This window comes from Oncorhynchus tshawytscha, linkage group LG05 (assembly GCF_018296145.1).
Source record: "Oncorhynchus tshawytscha isolate Ot180627B linkage group LG05, Otsh_v2.0, whole genome shotgun sequence".
Taxonomy (NCBI): domain Eukaryota; kingdom Metazoa; phylum Chordata; class Actinopteri; order Salmoniformes; family Salmonidae; genus Oncorhynchus; species Oncorhynchus tshawytscha.
This window is the reverse complement of record NC_056433.1, coordinates 18207615-18221396: the sequence shown is the minus strand read 5'-3', so window position 1 is coordinate 18221396 and position 13782 is coordinate 18207615. Positions and strand designations below refer to the sequence as shown.

The 13782-nt window shown below is 42.3% G+C and overlaps 1 protein-coding gene across 2 annotated transcripts in view; it reads left to right on the top strand.

The window, feature by feature from the left end:
- LOC112250054 (5'-nucleotidase domain-containing protein 1) overlaps nt 1-13782 on the top strand; it is an 88148-nt gene that overhangs the window by 49432 nt on the left and 24934 nt on the right. The window lies entirely within an intron of this gene.

Below are 13782 nucleotides of genomic sequence, written 5' to 3'. Positions count from 1 at the left end.
TTATTCTAGCCTAAAACCTCTTACACGTTCGGTCAGGCAGCAAGTGGAAGTCTTGCGGACTGGTGCTGTGGCTGGTCTTGCTGATGGCAAAGTGTGTTTAATAGAATGCCTTCGTGAAGTGTCTCTGCACATGATCTAAACAATCACACATCACCAGTATTACTTCACAGTGGAGAACTTGGTCGTGAGTTTTAATCCAACCAATGCCATAGCCTAGCTACAGTAACGTTTGATGCTCATCTGGTAAATAACCAATCACACATCCAGATAATCTATTCTTCTGTCCCACTCTGCTAGTGTAGCTGGCCGTTATGATGGACAGTCAGACTTAGGGGAGAGGGGCTGAAAGTGAACTGTTTGTTCTGGATTCCTGCTAGGTCTTCAGGGACCTCTGTGGCCCAGGCTTTCCCCACAGATAACTGAAGCCAGGAAATGGTGCAGGCTGTGTCTTGCCGTGTGGTGGCTCAGGGATAAGCTTTGCTTTGTTCTGCTGTACGGGTTGGCCTGCATGTGAACCTCCTGTGTGAGACAACATTTGGCTCCACAAGAAACTCAGATTAGTTCCAGTCTGGAGTCTATAAACAATATGCATTTCAACACCTCTCTAATGCATAGACACTCCCCAGTGAAGAATGCCCCCTCGTGATCTGACTGGTTTCTGTTGGGAAGAAATAATGTCACCTCTTTTTAAAGCCCATGCTTCTCTCAGGAACACCATAGAGGCGTGTGGGCTGTGGACCAGGGACAGAGAGCTGTCAGAAGTCGCACAACAAGACCAGGGATGCCAGACAGGCCCCTACGTGCCAAGTGTAGCTAGGTGTCTCCTGGCCTCTCCTGCCGTTGGACACAGCAAGATGAAACCACAACAGTCTACATTACAGCTTAATTTATACACTCCCCAGCGAGTGTATTAGTTTATACACTCACCGGCCAGTTTATTAGTTACAACACCCCATACACTAAATTGAAGAAGCCGCTCCATTGGGCACTCAATCACCAACACTGGACAATTGAGGAGCGGAAAAACGTTGCCTTGCCCGACAAATGCTGTTGCATCATGCTGATGGCAGAGTCAGGATTTGGCGTTAGCAGTCCATGGCCTCATCCTGCCTGGTGTCAAAGGTACAGGCTAGTGGCGGTGGTGTACTGGTGTGGGGAATGTTTTCCTGTCACACGTTAGATCCCTTGATACCAATTGAGCAACAAAGGTTTCCGACACCTTGTAAAATCCATGCCCTGAAGAATTCTGACTTTTTTTTTTGGCTGGAGGCAAAGGGTGGTCTGACCCAGTACTAGAAGGGTGTACCTAATAAACTGGACGGTGAGTATATGTTTGCTCCGACTGGTATTTTTAGACCTCCCTGTAATACTTTTTGCTGGCTAGAATTGGATGTATCTATAATGTTATGTCAGGAATATATTTGACTAGCTCCTAAGTCTGTAGAATGTGGATTTTCACCAGTGGAGGCTCCTCAGAGGCGGATAGGGAGGACCATCCTCCTCAGTGAATTTCATGAAAATGTTTAATATTGAAACATTTAAAAAGTTATCCTTTTTAGATAAAGCTAAATATATTCACTTTACCAAATGATTAAAACATACTGTTTTGCAATGAAGGTCTACAGTAGCCCCAGCAGCACTGTAGGGTAGCACAGTGGTGTAGCCAAAGGACAGCTAGCTTGTGTCATCCACTGGGTACATTGACTTCAATATAAAACCTAGGAGGCTCATGGTTCTTACCCCCCTCCATAGACTTACATAGTAATTATGACAACTTCCGGGGGACGTCCTCCAACCTATCAGTGCTCTTGGGGCATTAACTAACATTCTGTCCACCCAATCAAAGGATCAGAGAATTAATCTAGTACTGAAAGCACTGCAGTGCATAACATGTGGTGAGTAGTTGACTCAATGTGTACACGGTACCAGTCAAAAGTTTGGACACCTACTCATTCAAGGGTTTTTCTTTATTTTTTAAAAACTATTTTCCACATTGTAGAATAATAGTGAAGACATCAAAACTATGAAATAACACACATGGAAACATGTAGTAACCAAAAAAGTGTTAATCAAATCAAAATATATTTGAGATTCTTCAAATAGCCACCCTTTGCCTTGATGACAGCTTTGCACACACTTGGCATTCTCTCAACCAGCATCACCTGGAATGCTTTTCCAACAGTCTTGAAGGAGTTCCCACATATGCTGAGCACTTGTCGGCTGCTTTTCCTTCACTCCCCACCCGACTCATCCCAAACCATCTCAATTTGGTTGAGGTCAGGGGATTGTGGAGGCCAGGTCATCTGATGCAGCACTCCATCACTCTCATTCGTAAAATAGCCCTTACATAGCCTGTAGGTGTGTTAAGTTATTTTCCTGTTGAAAAACAAATGATAGCCCCAATAAGCCAAAACCAGATGGGATGGCGTATCGCTGCAGAATGCTGCGGTAACCATGCTGGTTTAGTGTGCCTTGAAATCATAAATAAATCACAGATCACATCATTATTTGGGATGCAATTTCTGAGGCTGGTAACTCTAATGAACTTATCCTCTGTAGCAGAGTGGTAGTCCTGTGGTAGTCCTCATGAGAGCCAGTTTCTTCACAGCACTTGATGGTTTTTGCGACTGCACTTAAACTTTCAAGATTCTTGAAATGTTCCTTCTTGACTGACCTACATGTCTTAAAGTAATGATGGGTTGTCATTTGTCTTTGCTTATTTGAGCTGTTCTTGCCATAATATGGACTTAGCCCTATTTGGTAAAAGACCATCTTCTGTATACCCCCCTACATTGTCACAACACAACTGATTGGCTCAAACGCATTAAAGAGGAAAGAAATTCCACAAATTAACTTTGAAGGCACACCTGTTAATTGAAATGCATTCCAGGTGACTACCTCATTAAGCTGGTTGAGAGAATGCCAAGAGTGTGCAAAGCTGTCATCGAGGCAAAGGGTGGCTGTTTGTAAAATCTCAAATATGAAATATATTTTGATTTAACACTTTTTGTGGTTACTACATGATTCCATATGTGTTATTACATAGATTTAATGTCTTTACTATTATTCTTCAATGTAGAAAATAGTAAAAAAATATAAGAAAAACCTTTGAATGATTAGGTGTTCTAAAACTTGTGTACAGTACATGTCAAAAGTTTGGACACCTACTCATTCAAGGGTTTTTCTTTATTTTTACTATATTCTTCTACATTGTTGAAAATTATTTTTCAGTCTTCAACGTAGAAATGCTACCAAAACATTTTATTGAAACTGATGGAGTCACACATGATTCACCGGACAATATTTTGAAAGAGGAAGTAAAGTTCTAATTTCAGTCTCCTCCATCTCCACTAACTGAAGCTAATTGTATGGATTTCTTCCCTATTAATAATGAAACATCTACAGAAAGACTCATGTGAAGGCCAAATTACAGAGGAGGAACTTCTTGATGCAATTAAAGCCTTTAAGTCTAGGAAAATTCCAGGGCATTATGTCATACCAGTGAAAGTGTACCAATTTTCTTTTATATACTCAGAGGACCATTATTAGCATGTTTTAAACACTCCTTTATAAACAGTAGATTATCGGACACGCAACAAGAAGGTCTGATTTCATTATTACTGAAACAGGATCCAAGTGGTGTATATATAAAGATCCAGTCCATTTAAAAAAAGAACTGGATGCATCTTGCACTTCAGTGTTGTGATGCACATTTCTAGATAAATGCTTGGCGCATAGAATTGAAAAGGTATTGTCAGATATTATTCATCCTAATCAGACAGGTTTTTTACATGGACGATACATTGGCGATTTAATATAAGACAAGTACTGGAAACAATAGAATACTATGAAATATCGTGGAAACCAGGCCTGGTTTTCATGGCTGACTTTGAAAAGGCTTTTGATAAAGTACAACTGGAGTTTACATATAAATGTCTTGAATATTTCCATTTTGGAGAATCTCTTATAAAATGGGTTAAAGTTATGTATAGTAACCCTAGGTGTAAAATAGTAAATAATGGTTACATCTCAGAAAGTTTTAAACTGTCAAGAGGAGTAATGGCGCCGACAGAGATGGTCGCCTTGCTTCAGGTCCTTTGGAAACTATGCAGTTATTTGTTTTTAAGTATTATTTCTTACATTGTTATCCCAGAAAATCTTGTGTTATTACATACAGAAGGGAAGAACCTTTGGATATAAAAGCGATGTCAACTTACCAACATTACAACCAGGAATACGTCTTTCCCAAAGTGGATTCTTTGTTCGGACCTCCACCCTGGACATGGGATCTTATCCCAGAGGCCGACCCAAAACAACGCGGTCACCGCAGGAGAAGCAGACGGAGCGACCTACTGGTCAGACTCAGAAGGCTAGCACACCATCCACCACTTCTGAGCATATTACCCACCAATGTCCAATCTCTAGATAACAAGGTGGATGAAGTTAGGGCACGAGTTGCCTTCCAGAGAGACATCAGAGATTGTAACATTCTCTGTTTCATGGAAACAGCCACCCGGTTTAGTCATGCATCGTGCCGACAGAAACAAACATCTCTCTGGTAAGAAGAAGGGCGGAGGTGTATGCCTTTATGATTAACAACTCATGGTGTAATCACAACAACATACAGGAACTCAAGTCCTTTTGTTCACCTGACCTAGAAAACCTTACAATCAAATGCCGACTGCATTATCTTCCAAGAGAATTCTCTTAAATTATAATCACAGCCATGTATAACCATACATCCTGAGGCTGCATCTATTGTAGCTGGGGATTTTAACAAAGCTAACCTGAGAACAAGACTTCCATCAGCATATCGAATGCATGACACGAGCTGGTAGCATTCTGGATCATTGTTATTCTAACTTCTGCGATGCATACAAAGCCCCCCCCGCCCTGCCTTCGGCAAATCTGACCATGACTCCATTGTGTTGCTCCCAGCTTATAGACAGAAACTAAAACAGGAAACGCCAGTGCTCAGGTCTATCCAACTCTGGGCTGACCACGCTTCAAGATTGCTTCGATCACATGGACTGGGATATGTTCTGGATAGCCTCAGACGATAACATTGATGTATACGCTGACTCGGTGAGCGAGTTTATTAGCAAGTGCATCGGAGATGTAGTACCCACTGTGACTAAAACCTTTCCTAACCAGAAACTGTGGATTGATGGCAGCATTCAAGCAAAACTGAAAGAGCGAACCACCGCCTTTAATCATGGCAAGGCAACTGGAAACATAACCGAATACAAACAGTGCAGCTATTCCTTTCGCAAGGAAATCAAACAAGCAAAGCGTCAGTAGAGAGACAAAGTAGAGTCGCAATTCAACTGCTCAAACACGAGACGTATGTGGCAGGGTCTACAGTCAATCACGGATTACAAAAAGAAAACCAGCCCTGTCGTGGACATCAACGTCCTGCTCCCAGACAATTTAAACAACTTCTTTGCTCACTTTGAGGATAATACAGGGTCACTGACACGGCCCGCTACCAAAGCCTGTGGGCTCTCCTTCTCCGTGGCCAGCATGAGTAGAACATTCAAACGTGTTAACCCTCGCAAGGCTGCCTGCACAGACGGCATTAATAGCCGCGTCTTCAGAGCATTCACAGACCAGCTGGCTGGTGTGTTTACGGACATATTCTATCAATCCCTATCCCAGTCTGCTGTCCCCACATGCTTCAAGATGGCCACCATTGTTCCTGTTCCCAAGAAAGCTAAGGTAACTGAACTAAATGACTACTGCCCTGTTGTACTCACTTCTGTCATCATGAAGTGCTTTGAGAGACTAGTCAATCACCTCCACCCTACCTGACACCCTAGACCCACTCCAATTTCCTTACCGCCCCAATAGGTCCACTGACGACGCAATCGCAATTACACTGCACACTGCCCTAACCCATTTGGACAAGAGGAATACCTATGTAAGAATTATGTTCATTGACTAGAGCTCAGCATTTAACACCATAGTACCCTCCAAACTCATCATTAAGCTCGGGACCCTGGGTCTCGACGAGAGGTTGACCGATTAATCGGAGTGGCCGATTAATTAGGGCCGATTTCAAGTTTTCATAACAATCTGTAATCGGCATTTTTGGACACATTAAACTTATCTAATCAAAAACAATCAGTCTTAATAATCACTAGTTAACTACACATGGTTGATGATATTACTAGTTTATCTAGCTTGTCCTGCGTCACATATAATCGATGCGGTGCCCGTTAATTTATCATCGAATCACAGCCTACTTCGCCAAACGGGTGATGATTTAACAAGCGCATTCATGAAAAAAGCACTGTCGTTGCACCAATGTGTACCTAACCATAAACATCAATGCCTTTCTTAACTTCTTGCGCCGAGCAATCCCGTATCCGGCAGCGTAATCATAGCCTCAAGCTCATTACCATAACGCAATGTTAACTATTCATGAAAATCGCAAATGAAATGAAAGAAATATATTCACTCACAAGCTTAGCCTTTTGTTAACAACACTGTCATCTCAGATTTTCAAAATATGCTTTTCAACCATAGCTACACAAGCATTTGTGTAAGAGTATTGATAGCTAGCATAGCATTAAGCCTAGCATTCAGCAGGCAACATTTTCACAAAAACAAGAAAAGCATTCAAATAAAATCATTTACCTTTGAAGAACTTCGGATGTTTTCAATGAGGCCAAACTTTTTTCCAAATTAACTCCATAATATCGACAGAAACATGGCAAACGTTGTTTAGAATCAATCCTCAAGGTGTTTTTCACCTATCTATTCGATGATAAATCATTCGTGGCATTTTGGTTTCTCCTCTGAAGCAAATGGAAAAATACACGCAGCTGGAGATTACGAAATAATTTTGACGGAGGACACCAAGCGAGCACCTGGTAAATGTGGTCTCTTATGGTCAATCTTCCAATGATATGCCTACAAATACGTCACAATGCTGCAGATACCTTGGGGAAACGACAGAAAGCGGAAGCTCATTCCTGGCGCATTCACAGCCATATAAGGAGACATTGGAACAGAGCGCCTTCAAAATCTGGGGCATTTCCTGTTTGAAATTTCATCTTGGTTTCGCCTGTAGCATCAGTTCTGTGGCACTCACAGATAATATCTTTGCAGTTTTGGAAACGTCAGAGTGTTTTCTTTCCAAAGCTGTCAATTATATGCATAGTCGAGCATCTTTTCGTGACAAAATATCTTGTTTAAAACGGGAACGTTTTTTTAATCCAAAAAATTAAAAGAGCGCCCCCTATATCGAAGAATTAATACACATGTATATATTTTTTACATCTGCATATTTAGTTAATATTGCCTGCTAACATGAATTTCTTTTAACTAGGGAAATTGTGTCACTTCTCTTGCGTTCTGTGCAAGCAGAGTCTGGGTATATGCAACAGTTTGGGCTGCATGGCTAGTAGCGAACTGTGTGAAGACCATTTCTTCCTAACAAAGACCGTAATTAATTTGCCAGAATTTTACATAATTATGACATAACGTTGAAGGTTGTGCAATGTAACAGCAGTAATTAGACTTAGGGATGCCACCCGTTAGATAAAATACGGAATGGTTCCGTATTTCACTGAAATAATAAACGTTTTGTTTTCTAAATGATAGTTTCCGGATTTGACCATATTAACAATCTAAGGCTCGTATTTCTGTGTGTTATTATGATTTCATATTTGATAGAGCAGTCTGACTGAGCAGTGGTAGACAGCAGCAGGCTCGTAAGCATTCATTCAAACAGCACTTTCGTGCATTTGCCAGCAGCTCGTCGCTGTGCTTCAAGCATTGCGCTGTTTATGACTTCAAGTCTATCAACTCCCGAGATTAGGCTGGCAATACTATAGTGCCTATAAGAACATCCAATAGTGAAAGGTAAATGAAATACAAATGGTATAGAGAAATAGTCCTACAATTCCTATAATAACTACAACCTAAATCTTCTTACCTCGGAATATTGAAGAATCATGTTAAAAGGAACCACCAGCATTCATATGTTCTGAGCAAGGAACTTAAACGTTAGCTTTCTTACATGGCAAATATTGCTCTTTTACTTCTCCAACACTTTGGTTTTGCATTATTTAAACCAAATTGAACATGTTTCATTATTTATTTGAGACTAAATTGATTATGTTGATGTATTATATTAAGTTCAAATAAAAGGGTTCATTCAGTATTGTTGTAATTGTCATTATTACATATATATAAAAATCAGGCGATTAATCGGTATCGGCTTGTTTTGGTCCTCCAATAATCGGTATCGGAAAAATCATAATCAACCTCTAGTTTCGACCCCGCCCTGTGCAACTGAGTCCTGGACTTTCTGACGGGGCGCTCTCAGGTGGGGAAGGTAGGAAACAACATCTCCACCCCACTGATCCTCAGCACTGGGGCCCCACAAGGGTGCGTTCTCAGCCCTCTCCTGTACTCCCTGTTCACCCATGACTGCGTGGCCACGCACGCTTCCAAGTTAATCATCAAGTTTGCAGACGACACTATAGTGGCAGGCTTGATGACCAACAACGGCAAGATGGTCTACAGGGAGGAGGTGAGAGCCCTGAGAACAAGACTTCCATCAGCATAGTGTGGTGTCAGGGTTATAACCTCTTACTCAATGTCAACAAAACAAAGGATATGATCGTGGACTTCAGGAAACAGCAGAGGTAGCACCCAAACCCCATCCACATTGACGGGACAGTTGCGGAGAAGGTGGGAAGTTTTCAGTTCCTCTGCATACACATCACGGACAAACTGAAATGATCCACCCACACAGACAGCATGATGAAGGTGCAACAGCGCCTCTTCAACCTCAGGAGGCTGAAGAAATTTTGCTTGTCACCTAAAACACTCACAAACTTTTACAGATGCACAATTGAGAGCACCCTGTCGGGCTGTATCACCGCCTGGTACAGCAACTGCACCTCCCTCAACCGCAAGGCTCTCCAGAGGATGGTGCGGTCTGCACAACGCATCACCAGGGGCAAACTACCTGCCCTCCAGGAGACCTACAGCACCAGATATCACAGGAAAGCCAAAGAAATCATCAAGTACAACAACCACCCGAGCCACTGCCTGTTCACCCTGCTATCATCCAGAAGGTGAGGTCAGTACAGGTGCATCAAAGCTGGGACCGAGAGACAGCTTCTATCTCGAGGCCATCAGACTGTTAAATTATATGAGCAAAAAATATTCAATATTATTTTGAATGGTAAGCCAGACAAATTTAAAGTGCCTATTTATATAACAAATATGAATTCGGAGGACAGAAATGATTAAATATTAAAGCTTAAGACCTCTCACTAAAGGCATCAGTCATAAAAAAGTTAAATACTAGTTATACTGGTAAATTAGTAAGAATGTCTCACCCCGTGTTCAAGAATGGCCTTTTACCTTTTATTCAGATGACAACTGCTCACTTTCAGTTATTTGAAAACAAAATAATCTCAAATATTGTTATTTTTTTAAACAAGCCTAAGAAAGTTGGTTGCAATTTCAGTTTAATCCACTTGAAAAGACAGAACAAATAATACAACAAATATTACAGTTTGGGCTGCCTAAATGTCATAATTTTACATAATTTTGACATAACATTGAAGGTTGTGCAATGTAACAGGAATATTTAGACTTATGGATGCCACCCGTTAGATAAAATACGGTCTTGTTTTTGAGATGATAGTTTCCGGATTCGACCATATTAATTACCTAAGGCTCGTATTTCTGTGTGTTATTATGTTATAATTAAGTCTATGATTTGATAGAGCAGTCTGACTGAGCGATGGTAGGCACCAGCAGGCTCATAAGCATTCATTCAAACAGCACTTTCCTGCGTTTTGCCAGCAGCTCGTCGCTGAGCTGTTTATGACTTCAAGCCTATCAACTCCCGAGATTAGGCTGGTGTAACTGATGTGAAATGGCTAGCTAGTTAGCGGGGTGCGCGCTAATAGCGTTTCAAACGTCACTCGCTCTGAGACTTGGAGTGGTTGTTCCCCTTGCTCTGCAAGGGCCGCAGCTTTTGTGGAGCGATGGGTATCGCTGCTTCGAGGGTGGCTGTTGTCGATGTGTTCCTGGTTCGAGCCCAGGTAGGGGCGAGGAGAGGGACGGAAGTTATACTGTTACACTGGCAATACTAAAGTATTCTTCAAGAAAAACTAACTAGGTCTGTGAGAGCTGGAATTCTTACTGGTTGGTAGGTGATCAAATACTTATGTCATGCAATAAAATGCAAATTAATTACTTAAAAATCATACAATGTGATTTTCTGGATTTTTGTTTTAGATTCCGTCTCTCACAGTTGAAGTGTACCTATGATAAAAAATACAGACGTACTTACCCCAACCAGAAGCCATGGATTACAGGCAACATTCGCACTGAGCTAAAGGGTAGAGCTGCCGCTTTCAAGGTGCGGGAATCTAACCCGGATGATTACAAGAAATCCTGCTATGCCCTGCGACGGACTATCAAACAGGCAAAGCGTCAATACAGGGCTAAAATTGAATCATACTACACCGGCTCCGACGCTCGTCTTATGTGGCAGGGCTTGCAAACTATTACAGACTACAAAGGGAAGCACAGCCGCGAGCTGCCCAGTGACACGAGCCTACCAGACCAGCTAAATCACTTCTATGCTCTCTTCGATGCAAGCAACACTGAGTCATCCATGAGAGCATCAGCTGTTCCGGATGACTGTGTGATCACGCTCTCCGTAGCTGACGTGAGTAAGACCTTTAAACAGGTCAACATACACAAGGCTGCGGGGCCAGATTAATTACCAGCATGTGTGCTCCGGGCATGTGCTGACCAACTAGCATGTGCTGACCAACTGGCAGGTATCTTCACTGACATTTTCAACATGTCCCTGATTGAATCTGTTATACCAACATGTTTCAAGCAGACCACCATAGTCCCTGTGCCCAAGAACACAAAGGCAACCTCCTAAATGACTACAGACCCGTAGCACTCACGTCTGTAGCCATGAAGTGTTTTGAAAGGCTGGTACAGGCTCACATCAACACCATTATCCCAGAAACCCTAGACCCACTCCAACCCACCCCCAAACAGATCCACAGATGATGCAATCTCTATTGCACTCCACACTGCCCTTTCCTACCTGGACAAAAGGAACACCTATGTGAGAATGCTATTCATTGACTCCAGCTCAGTGTTCAACACCATAGTACCCTCAAAGCTCATTACTAAGCTCATTGCTAAGCTTAGGAACCTGGGACTAAACACCTACCTCTGCAACCATTCCCTCAACGTAACCAAGACTAAGGAGATTATTGTGGACTACAGGAAAAGGAGGACCGAGCACGCCCCCATTCTCATCGACGGGGGTGTAATGGAGCAGGTTGAGAGCTTCAAGTTATTTGGTGTCCACATCAACAACAAACTAGAATGGTCCAAACACACCAAGACAGTCGTGAAGAGGGCACAACAAAGCCTATTCCCCCACAGGAAACTAAAAAGATTTGGCATGGGTCCTGAGATCCTCAAAAGGTTCTACAGCTGCAACATCGAGAGCATCCTGACCGGTTGCATCACTGCCTGGTATGGCAATTGCTCAGCCTCCGACCGCAGAGAGTAGTGCCTACGGCCCAATACAGTATATCACTGGGGCTAAGCTGCCTGCCATCCAGGACCTCTACACCAGGCGGTGTCAGAGGAAGGCCCTAAAAATTGCCAAAGACCCCAGCCACCCCAGTCATAGACTGTTCTCTCTACTATGACATGGCAAGCGGTACCGGAGTGCCAAGTCTAGGACAAAAAGGCTTCTCAGCAGTTTTTACCCCCAAGCCATAAGACTCCTGAACAGGTAATCAAATGGCTTCCCTGACTATTTGCATTGTGTGTCCAACCCCTCTTTTACGCTGCTGCTACTCTCTGTTTATCATACATGCATAGTCACTTTAACTATACATTCATGTACATTCTTCCTCAATTGAGCCGACCAACCAGTGCTCCCACACATTGTCTAACCGGGCTATCTGCATTATGTCCCACCACCCGCCAACCCCTCTTTTACGCTAATGCTACTCTCTGTTCATCATATATGCATAATCACTTTAACCATATCTACATGTACATACTACCTCAATCAGCCTGACGAACCGGTGTCTGTATGTAGCCTCGCTACTTTTATAGCCTCACAGCTGTATATAGCCTCGCTACTGTTATTTTTCACTGTCTTTTTACTGTTTTATTTCTTTACTTACCTATTGTTTACCTAATACCTTTTTTGCACTTACTTACAGGTTAGAGCCTGTAAGTAAGCATTTCACTGTAACCAGTTGTATTCGGCGCATGTGACAAATAAACTTTGATATGATATGTATTCACCCTCTTTGCTATGAAGCCCCAAAATAAGATCTGGTGCAACCAATTACCTTCAGATGTCACATAATTAATTTAATAAAGTCCACCTGTGTGCAATCTATATACACCTGTTCTGAAAGGCCCCAGAGTCTGCAACACCACTAAGCAAGGGGCACCACCAAGCAAGTGGCACCATGAAGACCAAGGAGCTCTCCAAACAGGTCAGGGACAAAGTTGTGGAGAAGTACAGATCAGGGTTGGGTTATAAAAGAAATATCAGAAACTTTGAACATTCCACGGAGCACCATTAAATCCATTATTAAAAAATGGAAAGAATATGGCACCACAACAAACCTGACAAGAGAGGGCCGCTCACCAAAACTCACAGACCAGGCAAGGAGGGCATTAATCAGAGAGGCAACAAAGAGACCAAAGATGAGCTGCAAAACTCCACTGCGGAGATTGGAGTATCTGTCCATAGGACCACTTTAAGCTGTACACTCCACAGAGCTGGGCTTCACAGAAGAGCGTCCAGAAAAAAGCCATTGCTTAAAGTGTTCGCCAAAAGTCATGTGGGATAGTCCCCAAACATATGGAAAAATGTACTCTGGTCAGATGAGACTAAAATGTAGCTTTTTGGCCATCAAGGAAAACGCTATGTCTGGTCTCAAACCCAACACCTCTCATCACCCCAAGAACAACATCACTGTGAAGCATGGTGGTGGCAGCATCATGTTGTGGGGATGTTTTTAATCAGCAGGGACTGGGAAACTGGTCAGAATTGAAGGAATGATGGATGGCGCTAAATACAGAGAAATTATTGAGGGAAACCTGTTTGTCTTCCAGAGATTTGAGACTGGGACGGAGGTTCACCTTCCAGCAGGACAATGACCCTAAGCATACTGCTAAAGCAACACTCAAGTGGTTTAAAGGGAAGCATTTAAATGGCTTGGAATAACCTAGTCTAAGCCCAGACCTCAATCTAATTGAGAATCTGTGGTATGACTTAAAGATTGCTGTACACCAGCGGAACCCATCCAACTTGAAGGAGCTGGAGCTGGAGCTGTTTTGCCTTGACGAAAGGGCAAAAATCCCAGTGGCAAAATGTGCCAAGCTTATAGAGTCATACCCCAAGACACTTTCAGCTGTATTTTCTGTAAAAGGTGGCTCTACAAAGTATTGACTTTGGGGGGGTGAATAGTTATGCACACTCAAGTTTTCAGTTTTTTTGTCTTATTTCTTGTTTGTTTCACAAAAATATATATTTTGCATCTTCAAAGTGGTAGGCATGTTGTGTAAATCAAATGATACAACCTGGAAATAAAATATATATATTTTTTTGGGGGGGGGGGTTGTAAAGGCAACAAAACAGGAAAATTGTCAAGTGGGGTGAATACTTTCACAAGCCACTGTATATTCTAAAGAAAGTGTGTATATGTATGTATGTACAATGCTGTTCAAAGGTTTGGGGTCACT